The 16163-nt window shown below is 38.1% G+C and overlaps 2 pseudogenes; one reads left to right on the top strand and one right to left on the bottom strand.

Moving 5' to 3' along the window:
* The first annotated feature begins 260 nt into the window (after positions 1-260).
* LOC122147933 lies at positions 261-7626 on the top strand (annotated as a pseudogene).
* Positions 7627-11577: 3951 nt separating this feature from the next.
* On the bottom strand, positions 11578-16035 carry LOC122147934 (annotated as a pseudogene).
* Between the last annotated feature and the right edge of the window lie 128 nt (positions 16036-16163).

Raw genomic sequence — 16163 nt, forward strand, 5'->3', positions numbered from 1 at the left:
GAATTAACGTATTTTTAATAATAGTATAATTATGTAAAAGTCGTAATTACCAAAAAAAAAAAAAAAAAAAAAAAAAAAAACAACAACACGACGCTTGGGTGAGATCTGTTTTTATACAGTCTTTTTTTATTTATTTATTTGTTTTTTTTTTAATACAGTCTGTGGGTGAGATGTGTGTTTCTGCAACGTCACAGAAAATCACGTCACGTGTCTCCTCCGCCCTGCTCATCTCTGTCTGCTCTGACACACTCCCGCGCGCAGACATACACCTCAAAATCTCTCTAGCAATATCAGACCTCCATCTCAACATCACTGCCGCGATATCAGACCTTCATCCCAACGTTACTCTCCAGCAGCGTGTGTCCAGCGCGAGTTCGCTGTGGAGCAGCAGTACGGAAGCTGATTCTCGATGTCATGGAAACAGATGCTCGGATAAGAGCGTCACATCCCACTGGTACATCTACAGCTGACAATAGCGCGCATTCTTTTTGTTCGCTTTCTATTTAGGCCCATTGTGTATAGTGATTTGCTTGTTTTATGAAACAAATAGTGGCAGTTGTGCTACATATAATATAAATAATAACGCAGATAATATAATGTATTATATTATGTGTCTAAGCAATCCCTCGCTGCTTGTTGCTGTGAAGGGTGGAAGTCAAATCACAAAAGGCCCAGCCACAAATAGGATCAAGAATAGCTTTGAATTATTATGAATTGATTATTGCTGCTGTTGTACTGTTATTTTGTGATACCCTAGCCTGTGTTGTCTCCCAGTCTTTAACCTGAGTTTCAAGAGGGAATGACCGTCAGAATCCATCGCTGTGAAAAGGCAACCTGTGGCATCATGAATTCCTCACTAATTCTCTCGCTCATCTTGCTCTTCTGTATCAGAGGCAAAAGTATATATCTCTGCAGCACTTGTATCAACACCAAGACGAGTCCACAATGCCATTCTGGATTATAATTGAAATCCATAAATAGTATTTTAAAAAAAAGAGCCCCAGTTGTGAAGTATGTTGATGTTGACTCCTGTAACTCAATCCTGTATAGCCTGACATATGTATAATATATATAATAATCAGATTTTTTAAAATGGCATGGTTGAACCTTTAGACAAATTATATTAAAAATATATATTTTTAAAAGTTTGCATATGTGTTTATGTGTTTTATGTTTTGTATCATATTTTGATACATCAGGCTTTTATGGTTAATATAGTATTATATAGGAAGGGGGGGGGGGGATTTTACAATTTAATTTAATTTTGAAAAAAATAAGTCCAGTAGCTTCAGATCAGTAAATGCTCATCCTGAAATATTAGTAATAATATAAAGATGATAAAAATAAGATTTCACAGCAAAAAGACACGAGCTGAATGCGGATGTTCTACAATGACCTGAAGTTGGACATTTTTTTTTTTAATTTTTAGAAGGCCTTTTACTTGCTAAAAAACTATTAACTGTGAATCAGAGGGCAGAAGGCATATCATTTTTTTGTGCATTCGGCCATCTAGCTTGTGCTTTACTTATCAAGCTGATAAGCTTTTTTATCATCATTTGAGCACACAAAAAACACTGGGAAAATGAGTTTATTTTTCTGATTTTTGTTGTGATGTTGCAGTTGCTGTATAAAGTGGTTATGGTTGTGTATTTTGTTTTTATATCAGAATCTAAAATTACAAACCCAAATATTTATTTCATCATGCATTTGTTGTGTTTTGTTGATGCAGTATCGGGGCAGTGCTGGCAGGCCGCAACCTACTCTGAGAGCGTAGTGTCTCCGGAGCTGAGGAGCAGCAGTATTTTGCGGGTTCCAGATGTGTTGTCTCTGGCCCAGTGTGCGGGAGCCTGTTGTGATCTCCCGGGCTGTGACCTGGCCTGGTTTTTTGAGCGGCGCTGCTATGTCCTCAGTTGTCAACACAAAGAGAACTGCCAGCCAAAGCAGAGACCAGGTACTGACTCTCTCCTGGCATTTTTGCAACGTGGACCCCCACAGACACTTGTTCTGCAATCCCTGGTTCGAGAAGAGTCTTTCCCAAACCACTGGCAGCCCCTGCACAGGGGCTCAGAGGACCCCATGAAGGACCTTGCCTTGTTGGAAGGCATTCAGGATTTGGACAACACTGATGCTGAGTATGCTGAGAATTTCAGAAGTGTGGACGACAAAAGAGCTGAAGACAGAAATGCTGCAACAGTAGAACAAGAAGAGCGGCCTGGGCTATATGATTGGCCACTTGTTCAAGGAAAAGAAGAATTCAACCAATCAGAGACAGAGAAAATTGGTGACGACAGACTAACAACAGTGCAGGGCCCTCTTGAAAGCAGCTCCTTACCTATACGTCCCCTCCCAGAAATGAGAAATGAAAGCAAATCATCTCTTAATGAAGCCGATTCTGATGTTACGCCACCAGTAATCATGGCTCTTAACACATGGGTGAGTGTTACAGATTCATGCATATTATATTCAGATGCCTTCAAGACATTAAAAAATGGACAGGTAGATGTTTAAAAGCTTAGGGTCAGCAAGTGAGAATTTATTTATAATTATACAAAAGATATAAATTCTGTTGAAAAAATTTATCAGTTTCCACAAAAATATTGTTTTATAAATAACTGTTTTCAGTATTGCTGTAATAATAAGAAGAATTGTTTCTTGAGCACCAAATCAGCAAATTATATTTTTTAAATATCTATATAAAATTGAAAAGGCTGTTGGGCAGGGTAATCAACAATGAAAGGGAACTGGTTTTCTCTTATAAATGGATGCCAGTTCATTATCAGAGCTTAAAAATGTCATGATTCTATTTTAATGTTGTGGGCGTCATTTGGAAACATGGTGTCTTAAATGTACTCTCACTCTGGCCAAGTGCTTAATCAGTCTTTCATGCCTCATCTGCTGTGTGAAATCTGGAAATAATACATCATTATCCTCTTAGAGTCACTTTTTACTTAACTCTTTATTCACTTTTATCTTTTATTGCCTTGTTCTGGTGTCCTGTATTAATTCACAAGCTTTGTATTGACATGGATAAAATTTAGAAAAGCAATTTTCTTTTATCATTAAAGGTTGAAGAAGTCCCACAGAACATTTCATCTACAACTGCTGCACCTAACGACCTGCAGGATATCAGCACAGAGCCGTCGAGGTTCAGCACAGACAGTGGTTCCTTCGTTACTTCTCCAAGCACTGGAGGCCACGCTGCAAATGATCTCAGAAGAGCCAGGTGCTACAGATGTGTTATTGCATAATTTCCATTTATTAGTGGCGCTTACTAACGCAAGCATCACTATTATTATTACTCTCGGATTATCTTATGATATATTACTTTCTTTTCACACACTCTCTGTGTTCAGTACGACCCCTGACTGTGTCCATTAGTGGCCCTGTGGAGGTCACACTGCCTCAAAATACTGTTTGAACTAACTGCTTCTGTAAATCTAGAAGACATTGCTGGTAAGGCCTTCTGCATTATGAATTATGAACATTCCTGAATTATAATTATGCATTTTAAAATAAGTTTGATAGTGCATTTTTCCTCGGAAGCTCCTTACACGTATGAGTGGACTTTGGTAGCCTCACCAGATAGACACCACGGGGTGATAGAGGGGCTGCACAAGTCTATCCAACTTTCAGAAGTGAGACTCAACTCCTTGTCACTTTCACTATGACTGCCAAGTGATAATTTAGAAGTCTTTTTCTAAAAGAAAAATCTTTGTTTCCTTTATTGCAGCTTTCCGTGGGTGTCTATACTGTCAGAGTGAGTGTGAAAGCACAACAAGCGTATGGAGAAAGTACTGTGAACTTCACAGTACACCCTGGTACACACTTGCACCCTCTTTAGATCATACTTTGATATTATTTAACAAGCATACAGTATATGCATGTCTTTCATATATGAAAAGGCTGGTACTTTTTATTCTATAGCCGTGAATATAAACAAGCCTCCTAAAGCCATCACTCTGCCCAAGAGCCAAGATGTGCTTCTCCAAGAAAGGTTCCATCTTCATCATTAATGGGAGTCGTATGTAGCTTGTTGTGTCCATTTCTCTCTTTCATTGTTCCTAGATCATGTAGAATTTTTTACCAAATGCACATTCTATGCTTCCCAGAGAGTATGGATGATGCTGGAATAGTCAGTTACTTGTGGGAGAAGGTGGGACGGCCCTTTTTTTTGGAAACCTGAAGGCCCTTTTGATATACCTTGTACTGCAGCTACACAATCTTTCACCAGGAGAATATACCTTTAAGTAAGGACTTAGCTTGTCTCCAAAATTGTCAATTTTTCATTCGTTTTCTCTGAAGCTGTTGAAATCTTTGGTGGGGCAATTCCTCTGTGGCTTTTTTAGTTTGTCCTAACCTCATTAAATTTATCCTGTCCTGATTTTTGCTTGGCCCACATCAGGCTGACAGTGTCTGATTCTGATGGGCTGACCGACTCCAGCACTGCCACTGTAAGGGTCAGCAAACCAAAAGATGACCCACCTCGGGCCAGAGCAGGCACTGACCAGGTCGTCACCCTGCCCGTCGACCACCTCACCTTGTGGGGTAACCACAGCACGGATGACCACGCCGTTACAAGCTACCTCTGGACTCTCCATCCCAGCAGCCTGAATCAAAAGATTACCATGCAGGTAATAAGATCTTATTTTGCCCAGTGCATGCATAAAAGTATTTCTCTGTAGTTGGTCTTTCATAGCTAAGGACACTCATTGGAGTTTGTGTTACTTACAGGTTCCAGATAACTGTTAAGTATAGTCTTTAAATAGTAGTGTCTAGGTAAATGAAAATGTTGAGCAGTTGTTGATGTTAAACTGATATTTTCATATATGCTACTTGTTTTTTAGGATGTAAGATCACCGTTCCTGCAGCTATCTGATCTCCGGGAGGGTCGGTACATGTTTCAGCTGACAGTCACTGACTCCAGAGGTCAACAGGATTCAGACACCCGTCTCAGTCACTATGCTGCCTGGTAAAACAAACCCACTTCACCTATCAGTGTGTATGAAGAAAAAAACTATGCATCCTTTAGAACTGAAATTTTGTTGTGCGCGTAGCAAACAAAGCACACCAGTCGCTATAACAGTACCATACAGGCAGCTCCTCCTCCCAGTCAACAGCATCACGTTGAATGGCAGCGACAGCACTGATGATCAGGCCCCGTCCATCAGCTACCAATGGGACATGCTCAGGGTGCCAGCACACTGTCTTGTCATAACCTAGTGATGTCTGGTCAATGAATTAAATATTATTACAATCTTGAAAAAAAACCATTCTGTTTAAATATATAAAACAAATAATTTATATCACAGGACATCTGGGAACATGTGAAGTCTTAAAAACCGCATAATCTTATTTGTTGAACATGTTCATTGAAACAAACTGTTCAAAAGAATAGATTCACTCAAATGAGCCAGACTTCCCAACTGCATAAATATCAGGACAAATGTGGCATATTATGATCTGATATTGCCTCATCCTGCTTCTTAATATCTACCTTACAGACTGTCTCATATTTCAAAACAGTTCTAAATTTTAAATCACTCTTATTGTTGCATGAATAGTGAAGGATTTTGCTGAAAAGTGTATTGATGTGCCATCACTACTCCCCTCTTATGTATCGGTGAGTGGCCCTCCAGGCTTGAAGATAGAAGATGCCAATAAAAGCAGTTGCCATAGCGACTGTGCCTGAGATCTGGGAATTACAAGTTCAGGCTGACTGTGACAGATCAGCAAGGAGAAACAGACAGTGCAGTCCTAACCATCACCATTAAAGAACGTGAGCAGAATCAAGCAAATGTGAAAATATGTTACTTCATGTTTTTCTGTAATTTTAATGTTTTTTTGTCCTCTTATTTGTGTAGATGCATTGACCCCCGAAAATATTTGAACGCCTAAGCTACATTTAAAATGCATGCATGTCAGAAAATAGCAAACCAAATGACATATATTAAAAAAAAAGCCATCACAAAAACACTTTTTAAGAGAAATATTTCATGAAAAGAAGGTGGTCTGATGTTAAATGACAAAACATAAAGACATCAAGTATTCTAGGAAGTTTCCAGCAATTCTGTGTGTTCTAAAATTCACAGCAAAAAGCTTGCCACTGGTCGCCCATGCCAGCGGCAGCCACACACTCACTCTACCCAACAACTCTCTGGTGCTCAGGGGCTCCGTGTCCAACAGTGGAACAGCAAATGAATCTTTTCTTTGGGTCAGAGATGAACAGAGCCCTGCTGCTGGGGTGAGTGAGATATTTGGATTTCTTTCTATACCATGAGCTGCGGCTTAGTGTTTTACCCCGGTGTGTCTCTGTTTCTCGTTTCATATACTTTGAGAATAGGATGTGTTATATGGTTCAGATCATGAGGCCTTCCTTTACCTTGCCAACCTGGTAGAAGGAACGTACCTGTTCCAGCTCCGGGTCACTGATGTCCAGGGCCGATCAAGCATGGCTACAGCCACTGTGGAAGTATGCCCTGGTAAGATTATTACTCATTCATAGTAGGAAACATTTGCTAGATGTTCAAAATACATGATTTATTTGGCATGCGTACCTACTTAGAATGCACTATTATTTAGAAGTTTGGAGTTGTCATGTTTTAATGTTAATGATTTTGAAAAAAGTCTCATGCTTACCAAGACTGCATTTATTTGATCAAAAATTACGGTAAAAGACTGTAATACTCTGAAGTATGTGTACAAATTTTAATAATTCTAATATGAACGGTATGTTTTTGTGGAAACTGTAAAGCTTTTTTAGGATTCTTTGATGATAGAAAGTAAAAAAAAAAAAAACATTATTTATTTGAACTAGAAATCTTTTGTAACACTGTCAATGTCTTTACTGTCACATTTGAATAAAAGTATTAATTTCTATAAACAAAAACTTGACCTCCAATTTTTGAATCGTAGCGTATTTCAGAATGATGTTATCCTTAAGAACAAACCTTTTCAGTACATTTCTACCTTCATATAAACATTTTAGGTAGTATTTCTAATAATTAAAGGGATAGTTCACCCAAAATGAAATCCTATTATTGTTTACCTGCCCTCACATTGTTCAAAGCCCAGATGAGTTTCTTTTGTCTGCTGAATACAAAAGAAGATATTTTGAAGAACATGGGTAACCAATCAGTAAACAAATGACAAAATTTTCATTTTTTGGGTGAACTATCCCTTTAATTCATTTTGCTTTTATCAATTTACAGATTGCTTGTTTGATGCCAGTGATATTTGTGCGCAGATCCACGTGAGCGAGAGGAGGTGGAGCTTGAGCTGCAGGTGGGCGTGGCACAGGTCAGTCAGGAACAGAAGGACACGGTGGTGAGACAGCTGGCAGCATTACTTCATGTTCTGGACTCAGACATTGCACTGAAGAGGGCCTGCACGGCCAGTCAACATCAGGTACTACACATTCAATTACCAAACTCACCAAACCAATCTAAATGAGAACTCCCTATTGACCTCTGTTGTTTTTTAAATTAACCTAGATCAGATAATTACTAGAGACTAAGTCTAGATTATGTTGAAGTCTACATGTGTTTGTTGTGTTTAGCACAGTATTTCGAGTTACCATTGTGTTTGGAGGTTCTCGGTAAAAGAGCTGGGGCTGTGACAGGGTCCTGATGGGTTGACGATTCCAGGACCTAAGCTCCGCTCGTCTGCTTGAGAAAAAAACAGCTGTTGCAAGAGAAAACTGACTTCTTGCAAAAAAAAAAAACAAAAAAAAAAAAACAAGATAAGGTCTTAAGAGTGGACACAGTCAGTGAGTGACTTTTTTCCCATTTAATTTCACTGAGAAACTGAGACTGGTAAATTATATAATAAAAAGGCTGACAATATAGTCTTTCTGAGTTTACCATTGTGTTTGGATATTTTAGTGTGTTTGCTGCGGTGTTCTGGACGTGGTCAGTGTGATCCCATAACAAGGAGCTGTTGCTGTGACCCTCTTTGGATGGAGAACCCCATTCGGCGCTTCCTTGATGATGGCGAGAGTAATTGTGGTTAGTGTAACATCCCAATAAGGTTTCTCATGTAAATGAGAAATTTCAATTAAGATTAAGAAGCAGGTTCAGTCATAAGGTGTGGTACATTTACTGTTGCTCTGTGAAATTTCGCATTAGAAATCCATTTATTTCAATAGGAATACACATGAACAGGAGTTTTTTTCAAGTGAGGGTATAGATTTTACAATTAAGTTGATTAACAGAAGGCTGCTTTGATTGGAAGTGACCCTCTGTGTGAGAGATAATTAATGCAGCGCTATACTACTGACAATGGTCCTTTTTTTTTTCTTCACAAAATTTCGCTAACCTGACGCACCTTTATTGATGCTTTCTGTTGTGCTAAATAATCAAAGGATATTTCTAATGTTCTGTCATGAAAACATTAGAATGTTTTACAATCTTCTGTCTCCTTTCACAGACTGGAGCATGTTGTATGTCACAATCCTCTTGTGTTCGTCGGGCAATCATTCTTCCTCTTGTCCGTCAGCTGGATTTGTGTCTGCTGCTGTAAAAGGTAAAAAAAGATTCCATAACTAGCGCATGTAGACAAACTGCCTATAGAAATATGTGGCATGAGTTGTCATATACACACACACTATCGTTCACTACACACTACATACACTATCATTCAAAAGTTGTTTTTTTTCTTGAAAGAAATGAATACTTTATTTAGCAAGGACAAATTAAATTGATCAAATGTGACAGACATTCATGCTGTTCTTTTGAACTCTTCATCAAATGCTGTTATTTTGAACTTGCTGTTCATCGGAGAATCCTGAAAAATGGTTTCCACAAAAATACTAAGCAACACAACTGTTGTTTTCAGCATTGATAATAATAAATATTTTGTGACCACCAAATCAGCATATTAGAATAATTTCTGAAATATCATGCGACAAATTCAGGTTTGCAGTCACTGGAAAAAAAGGTTACATATTAAAATGTTAAAATACCAAAGAGTTTTGGTAATTATATTTCACTATTTTACTGTATTTTTTTAATCAAAAAAATTGCAGCCTTGGGTGAGCATGAAAAACTTTTTAAAAATCTTGTCAACCCCAAACAGCACTGTATTTTTTCCTGTCAGAACAGTAAGTCCAGTATTCCGTAAAGGGATCGTTCAATGCAAAATATAAATTTTGTCATCATTTACTCACCCTCATGTTGTTTCAAACCTGTTGTGACTTCTTCTGTGGAACACAAAATAAGACTTTTTGAATTATGAGCTCTGAAACACCCCTGTTCTCATTCACTTTTAGGACTTTTTTTTTGTCCTATGGGAATGACATTAGAATGACACGATGAATTTTCTGTACCTGTTGTATGAGTGTCTATACTTATGTTTTTGGTTTTGAAACTGTTGTAGAGGGAGACGCACAAAAGTGAGGAAGAAAACTAAGTACACAATACTAGACAATATGGATGAGCAGGAGAGGATGGAGCTTCAGCCAAAGTACAGTAAGTTTCAGACCCAATTTATTTTATGCCACAGTATTTTTTTGCAGTGAGGAAAATTAGATAAACACTAGTTTATATGACCCTGGCCACCTTGGGCAGAGACCATTAGGTTTGTACATTGCAGTTACTGCATTTTACTTTTCTGCATTTGTCATCTTCAGACACTTAAACACAGGAGCACAGAGCACAACTCCAGCCTGATGATGTCAGAATCAGAGCTGGACAGTGAGCAGGACAACCTTTTCAACTACGGGAAATCTCGGAACAGAGCCAATGGAGCGGTCAGAAATGGAGACACTTTCAGCCTTTGTCCTGTGGAGGGTTGAGTCTCACATGTTCAGATGGACATTTCTTTATAGTGGATATTTACAATGCAAGAGTATTGTTGAATATTCCACAATACAGATGCAGATATAGACCGGCTGAATGAATGGACTGCTAAACTTATCGACTACTGAATGCAGTTGGTCTTGTAATGAATATTCACCGGTTTTCTGAATGATACGGTCAATTACCAATCGCATATTCATTTTGAATATAAAAAGATCTGTGCATACTCACATAATCGCAGTTGATCTCACTGTATTCTTAATAATGCTTGTATGTTCAGTGACGCAGTGCAAGCAGTTAGTTATTTTGGTTATTTATATGCTCTTCTATGATAGAATTTGGGGAGAAGCTGCAAATAACTGATGCATAGAACAGCAAAATCAAAAAAGAAAGCAAATGCCATTCTTCTTTATGCAAAACATTTATTTGTACTGAACTTTTTCTGATGTTAATGTGCCCTGATTGAAATGCATTATTTTTGTTTATGGTTTTGGTGGTATACTGATTCTGTACCTGGTATTTGTCCTTTATAGCATTCTGGTTTTACAACCTTTTCAAAAATTTTCTGCTTTAGCTAGAATTGCAATAGATGCCAGTTTTATCAGGCATATTGTGAGATGCATTTCTCTTATGTTCTTTTCTGTTTTAATGCAGCTGGAGATGCAAAAACAATCATGTGACATGTGGCCCTTTAAAGAGGTTAGACTGTTTTAGAACCAAAACAAAAGTTCAATATTTATAGTATCAGTGGCAGAAATGCAATGAAATTGAGTTCACATATTAATGAAAATGGCACAACTGTAAGAAAATGAATATACTTTTAAACATATTTTCATACATATTACAGCTGTATATTTAGTCATTGTACTTTCATGTGCTTTTATCTGCAAAAATTTCACTCCTAAAGTAAGAAAATGAATATACTTCTAAACATATTTTCATACATATTACAGTTCACAATACAATTAGGTATATCAATAGAGAATTAATATTTTTTAACAATAAAAAAAAAACAAAAAACCATTAAAACAGAGAAAATTTGTTTTTTTTTTCTTAAAATACCACTTGCCAAATACAACATTTGGCCACAGAATTTTTTTTACACTTGACAAATCTCTATGCATTAATACGTAAAATCAGAATTTGTCTATCTGGAAACATGAGCACCCAAAAACATCCAATCACAGTCAATGGTTCATTTTTAACAGTCTCATTCATTACAAAAATAGAACCTCAGTAAGTTACATTTTTTTTTTCTTTCCCTCTTTTAAAAGAAATACTGTGCTTTGATTTCTCACACGGTAAAATCCACCCCTAGGTTTTTATATTTTGAACATACTAGCACTTAATTGTAAATTGGGTTTTCTTTTTCTCTGCCTAAAATGAATTTGCTACAGCAAATAAAGTTACAATGTGAAAAAAAAAAAACTTAAATGAGTATTTTTTGTCTTCTTTTCAATCTAGAATTAAATGTAGTAAGAAAAATAAACTATATTCGCTCTGAAAAATCTTGCTTACCAATTACACAAAAGTAAATGTACCTTGCTTCAAGGATGTTTAGATATTTTAAAAAATACTTTTCTTTTTTTTTTCAGTGTAAGACAATCTTATTTCAGAGCTACTAGGTTACATCAATCATTTATAATGAAGGAATCGCAAAAAAGACAATTTGTACCCATTTTTATAGCAAAGCACTATCTAAATGATCCTGATTGAAATGTTTTCTGTATAGTCCATGATTCAGTTACATCTTATTAAAAAAAAAAGAATGGGTTCACGAGTTTTATAGATTAATGTTTGTATGATTTGTCTTGCTTGAATAATGACATACTCCCTGCCAGTAACCATTGTTTTTTAAAAGGGACAGTCCCCCCAAACACATGTACTTTATTTCTAGATACTCGATCAATGCCATATTTGGATCCTTCTCTCTGCCCAGTCCAGACTGTTTGTGTCCACCAAAAGAGGCTTCTGTGGTGGAGATCAGACCCTTCGTTGACCCCAACCATGCCCACCTCCATCTGCTCAGCCCACCCGCCAGATCTGACTGATGTCTCTTGAGTAAAAGTAACCTGATAAAAGAAAAACTAGGTTTTTGAATGGGAATTTCACAGAAAGAGCCAAGTGATAAAAGGGTATGTAGCTGCTGTTTTGCTTTACTTGACCATTCAGACACATAAGGGTAAAGTGTAGCTAAAGGAAAATATTATTTTTCTGGTCCAAAAAAATAAAAAAGTATATAAACCCTGCCGACCAGAATTTTAGAATATTTTTTTTAAAACAAGTTTCTTACGCTCGCAAATGCTACACTTATTTGATTAAAATACAGTAAAAACAATAATATTTTATAATATATTTGAATATATTTTTTTACACTCAGGCCACCATCACCAAGTTGTTTTTTTTTTTTTTCAATAAGGAACACTAGCTAATAAATAAACAGGCATATGAGGAAAAAGTGGGCAAACTCAAAACTGTCCAACAAAACTTGGACAACAACAAAACAAAACAAAAAAAAAACATGGTTAATTTGCACAGATGGACAAACCTGCTAAACCAACAGGAGAAGCATTGGCAATGGCAAAGTGCCTCCTGTTCTGTGTTGAACCTGGTGAAGAAAAAAAAGTCAGCAGCAGACACAACCAGACACAAAATTTAATGAAATAATAAAATATTTTAGATTTTTAATAATCAAATGAAACCTAATCTATTTTAGAAACACATTGAAATTAAACTCAAAATTGTTATGCTGATGATATATGCTGAATGCTGTAGATAGATTTGTAACGTAAAATAAAATGTTTTAAATGACTGAATTTGAGGTTATCATGAAGTCATGTAATACAATAAATAGTAAATACTCACTTAACAACAGGAATAAGGGGTCCAAAGGGTCTCCTCTTGCATGCAGAGCATGTCAGTGTTGAAAACACTGGACAGCAGGGTGGGCTGCATAAAGGAGCCCCCTATTCTCTTCCCACCTCGAACTATGACCTGCTCCCTGTGCCACAGCATCTGCAATCTGCTTCTCCACCTGAAAGAAACAACAGCTGATCAACACCATTAAACCCATCATCTTAACCACATGATCTGTATGTGTGCTTGTTGACAGTGACACTAGTGTTTGCATCCAACAGAATCATCAGGTGCTGTGTTTGCTATTGGCATGAGGCACCTTCTCTGCAGCACGGGTGTTAATGATGCGGGCCCCTGTGTGTTGGTGGGCTCTGAGCCGAGTGGCCAACCTTCAGTTGGGCATCCATAGCCTTCGCCAGCTTCTCCATGAAAGCATCATATGGATGCCACTCTGCACCAAAAAGCGGTTGGTAGCACACACAGGTCTACAACAGAGAGACACATTACAGGTTGATGAAATGGGAACCTGCGCTGTTCACAGTTGACAAAAACTGTCAATAATAAAACCCTAGCATTTACATGGTACTCAAAGGTACTACTTCAAAGAATGCCATGGTTCTGAAACCTTATGAGTACCTGAAAGTTCCACTACTTCACTCATTGGTTATGCAAACCTTGACTTTTCTTCTTTTGAAATGTGCAAAGGGTCATGTATACAGGTCAATTTTTTCTCCCCCAAAATAAACAGGAAAAGAATAAGCAATATTTAGCATAAAATAAATTTATTTAAAGGGATAGTTCATCCGAAAATGAAAATTATGTCATTAATTACTCACCCTTATGTCGTTCCAAACCCATAAGATCTTTGTTCAAAATTGAGATATTTTTGATGAAATCCGAGAGCTTTCTGACCCTGCATAGACGTTTTATGGCCCAGAAGGCAGTAAAGGCACCGTTAAAATAGTCCATGTAACACTCACACGGTTCAACCGCAACGTTTATGAAGCTAAGAGATCCATTATTGAGAGTACCACAACGCATGCCAGTTCATTCCTCTCCATTAAAAAAAAGATCACCACAACCCATTCCTATGCACACCTCTTCCTTTATCTATGTTTGTTTCTACATCAGAATGCCTGCTCCTGCGTCAGTAGCAGCATCACATGCACGCATTGTGTCGATCCCAAAAAACAACTAACTTAATATGTGTTCCAAACAACAACAAAGTTATTAATTAATTAAAAAAACTATCTTAATTTGTGTTCCGAAGATGAACGAAGGTCTTATGGGTTTGAAACGACATGAGAGTGAGTAATTAATTACAGAATTTTTTTTAATTTCTGGGTGAACTATCCCTTGAAGAGTGGAATACACTCACCTGGCCTGAGTTTCCTGAATTTGGAAGCCATCGCTCCAGCAACGCTTTTATCTACATCAGCACTGTCAAAATACCAATAAAGGGGGCGTGTCCTCCCAACTCCCATGGAGACCCTTTTAACAGTTCCTGCAGCGTGTCTTAGTAGTATCTGCAAAAGCATTCACTTAAGTGATTATAAAAATGATGTGTGAACATTAAATGTTGACTGAATAAAAAAAATTAGATCTTTACCTGGCAGTGGCTGTGGAGCCGGTAAATGAGATTTTGGCCACGAGAGGGTCTGTGCAGAGCAGCCCTCCCCAACAGCAGTGGGTCTTTTCTCTTGAACAGGAGGCCCCACATTACGACACCCCCAGGAGGGAATGCCCGCCTGATCCGACAGCTAGATAGGAATACAATGCCTGCATTCGTGCACTCTTTCATACACACTACTGTTCAAAAGAATCTTCTAATATGCTCATTATCAATGTTGAAAACAGTTTTTGTTGCATACAAACTAAAAAAAAACTAGTTATTACAATGTGATTTTACAAAGTATTTTGTCACTTTAAAACAATTTAATGCATCCTCGAATAATTAATTTCTTTCAAAAAGGTTTTTGTCAAAATTATAATCTTTACAGACCCCAAAAACATCTATAAAGTCTTGCAGACTGGTGAATGTCAAGTTAAGCAGGCTTTCATGGAAACAAACAAACAACAGTACCTCAGCAAGGGCCAGAGCAGAAGAGAAGGCGTGTCCCGCATCAGAGCCCAGGCTTCACCACCACAGTGCACCCACCGCAAGCGCAGCGCCCACCTTCCTGGTGATCATGGCACTGGGGAACATTCCACTGTGAAAAGGTAAAAAAGGTTTTAAAATCACAACTGGGAGCTGACCAGTTTTTAGTTTAGCTCATTAACCCTATAGCCTGATGGTGTTTATGTTATCAGAATGAAGGAGGAAGTCTCACAGGTGTTAATTGATGGAAAGTCACTCCCACCGGCTGCTTGAGTAACAGGATCTTGCGGTCCTTGGCTGAAGGTGCGACAATATCTCCATACACACGTCTGGCCTCTTCAGAAAACCACTCCAGGAAGGAGGCAGAGTATCGTCATCTCACCAACAGACTCCTTCATGGGCTTCCCCTGTACACAGCATCTGAGTTATATAACCAATTCTAATTGTACGGCCTGGATCCCGTGTAAATAGAAACGTTAGATGTGCGGTATGTAATGGGTCAGAATTACCTACAGACTCGGCTGTGATCAACTTGGCAAGATCTTCCTTGTGCTGATTGATCAGATCAAACCATTTCCGTCCGCAGCAAAATGCTTCTTTCCTGCAAAGAGCATGTATCATCACATTTATTTAAATCTTAATTTTATTTTAATTCAATTGTGTTATTTTTTTTCACATTACAGTAATGGGAATGTGAAGGAAAATGTGCTTGTCATGAAAATAATCACAATTGTCACAATGAAAAACACAAGCACTAATTTAAATGGTCTTTGTCCCCATGTACTGAAAATACCAAGGTATTACCCGCATCAATATCAGGTGTACCAACCCAGTACGTTTTTTTTGAAGCTGTAGTAAATAAGGTATTTTGTGATTGTTTAACTTCGTATGTTTCCTGTACTGAATTTGATCTAATGTGTTTAGAGCTATGAATGCCATCGTGCATTTCACACAAATCACCTTGGCTGTGTGGACTCTTTCCACGGGTTGAACGCTTTGTACGCAGCATTGACAGCGTCTTGAGCTTCCTCTTTGTACTCGCGGTAAAGCTGATCCCCCCTAGTCCCTGAACACCTTCGCGATCTCTTCTCCTCCCGTGGCTGGATCTAACACGGGGGAAATGTGGGATGCAGCGGAGACCCAGCGCCCTTCTATGAAGGCTTCTTTCCGCAGGAGCTGCGCTGACCACATCGAGGCCTGTAAGGCCGCTGCAGCGTGATGTGTGAGCCAGAGAACACCTGGACGGAGAATACTCACCGACCCCTTGAGAGATATAAAACTGCCCATGATAAGAGCTGAACAGGAGTCTAATAAAAACCTTTTAACAGAATGTTCGTCAGCCAGGTTGAGGCGTGCAGGAATCTAATATCAAGCGCTCAGTCCAGTCCAGAAAAGCAAGTTTGTTAAATAGTGAT

This window comes from Cyprinus carpio, chromosome A16, assembly GCF_018340385.1.
Source record: "Cyprinus carpio isolate SPL01 chromosome A16, ASM1834038v1, whole genome shotgun sequence".
Taxonomy (NCBI): Eukaryota; Metazoa; Chordata; class Actinopteri; order Cypriniformes; family Cyprinidae; genus Cyprinus; species Cyprinus carpio.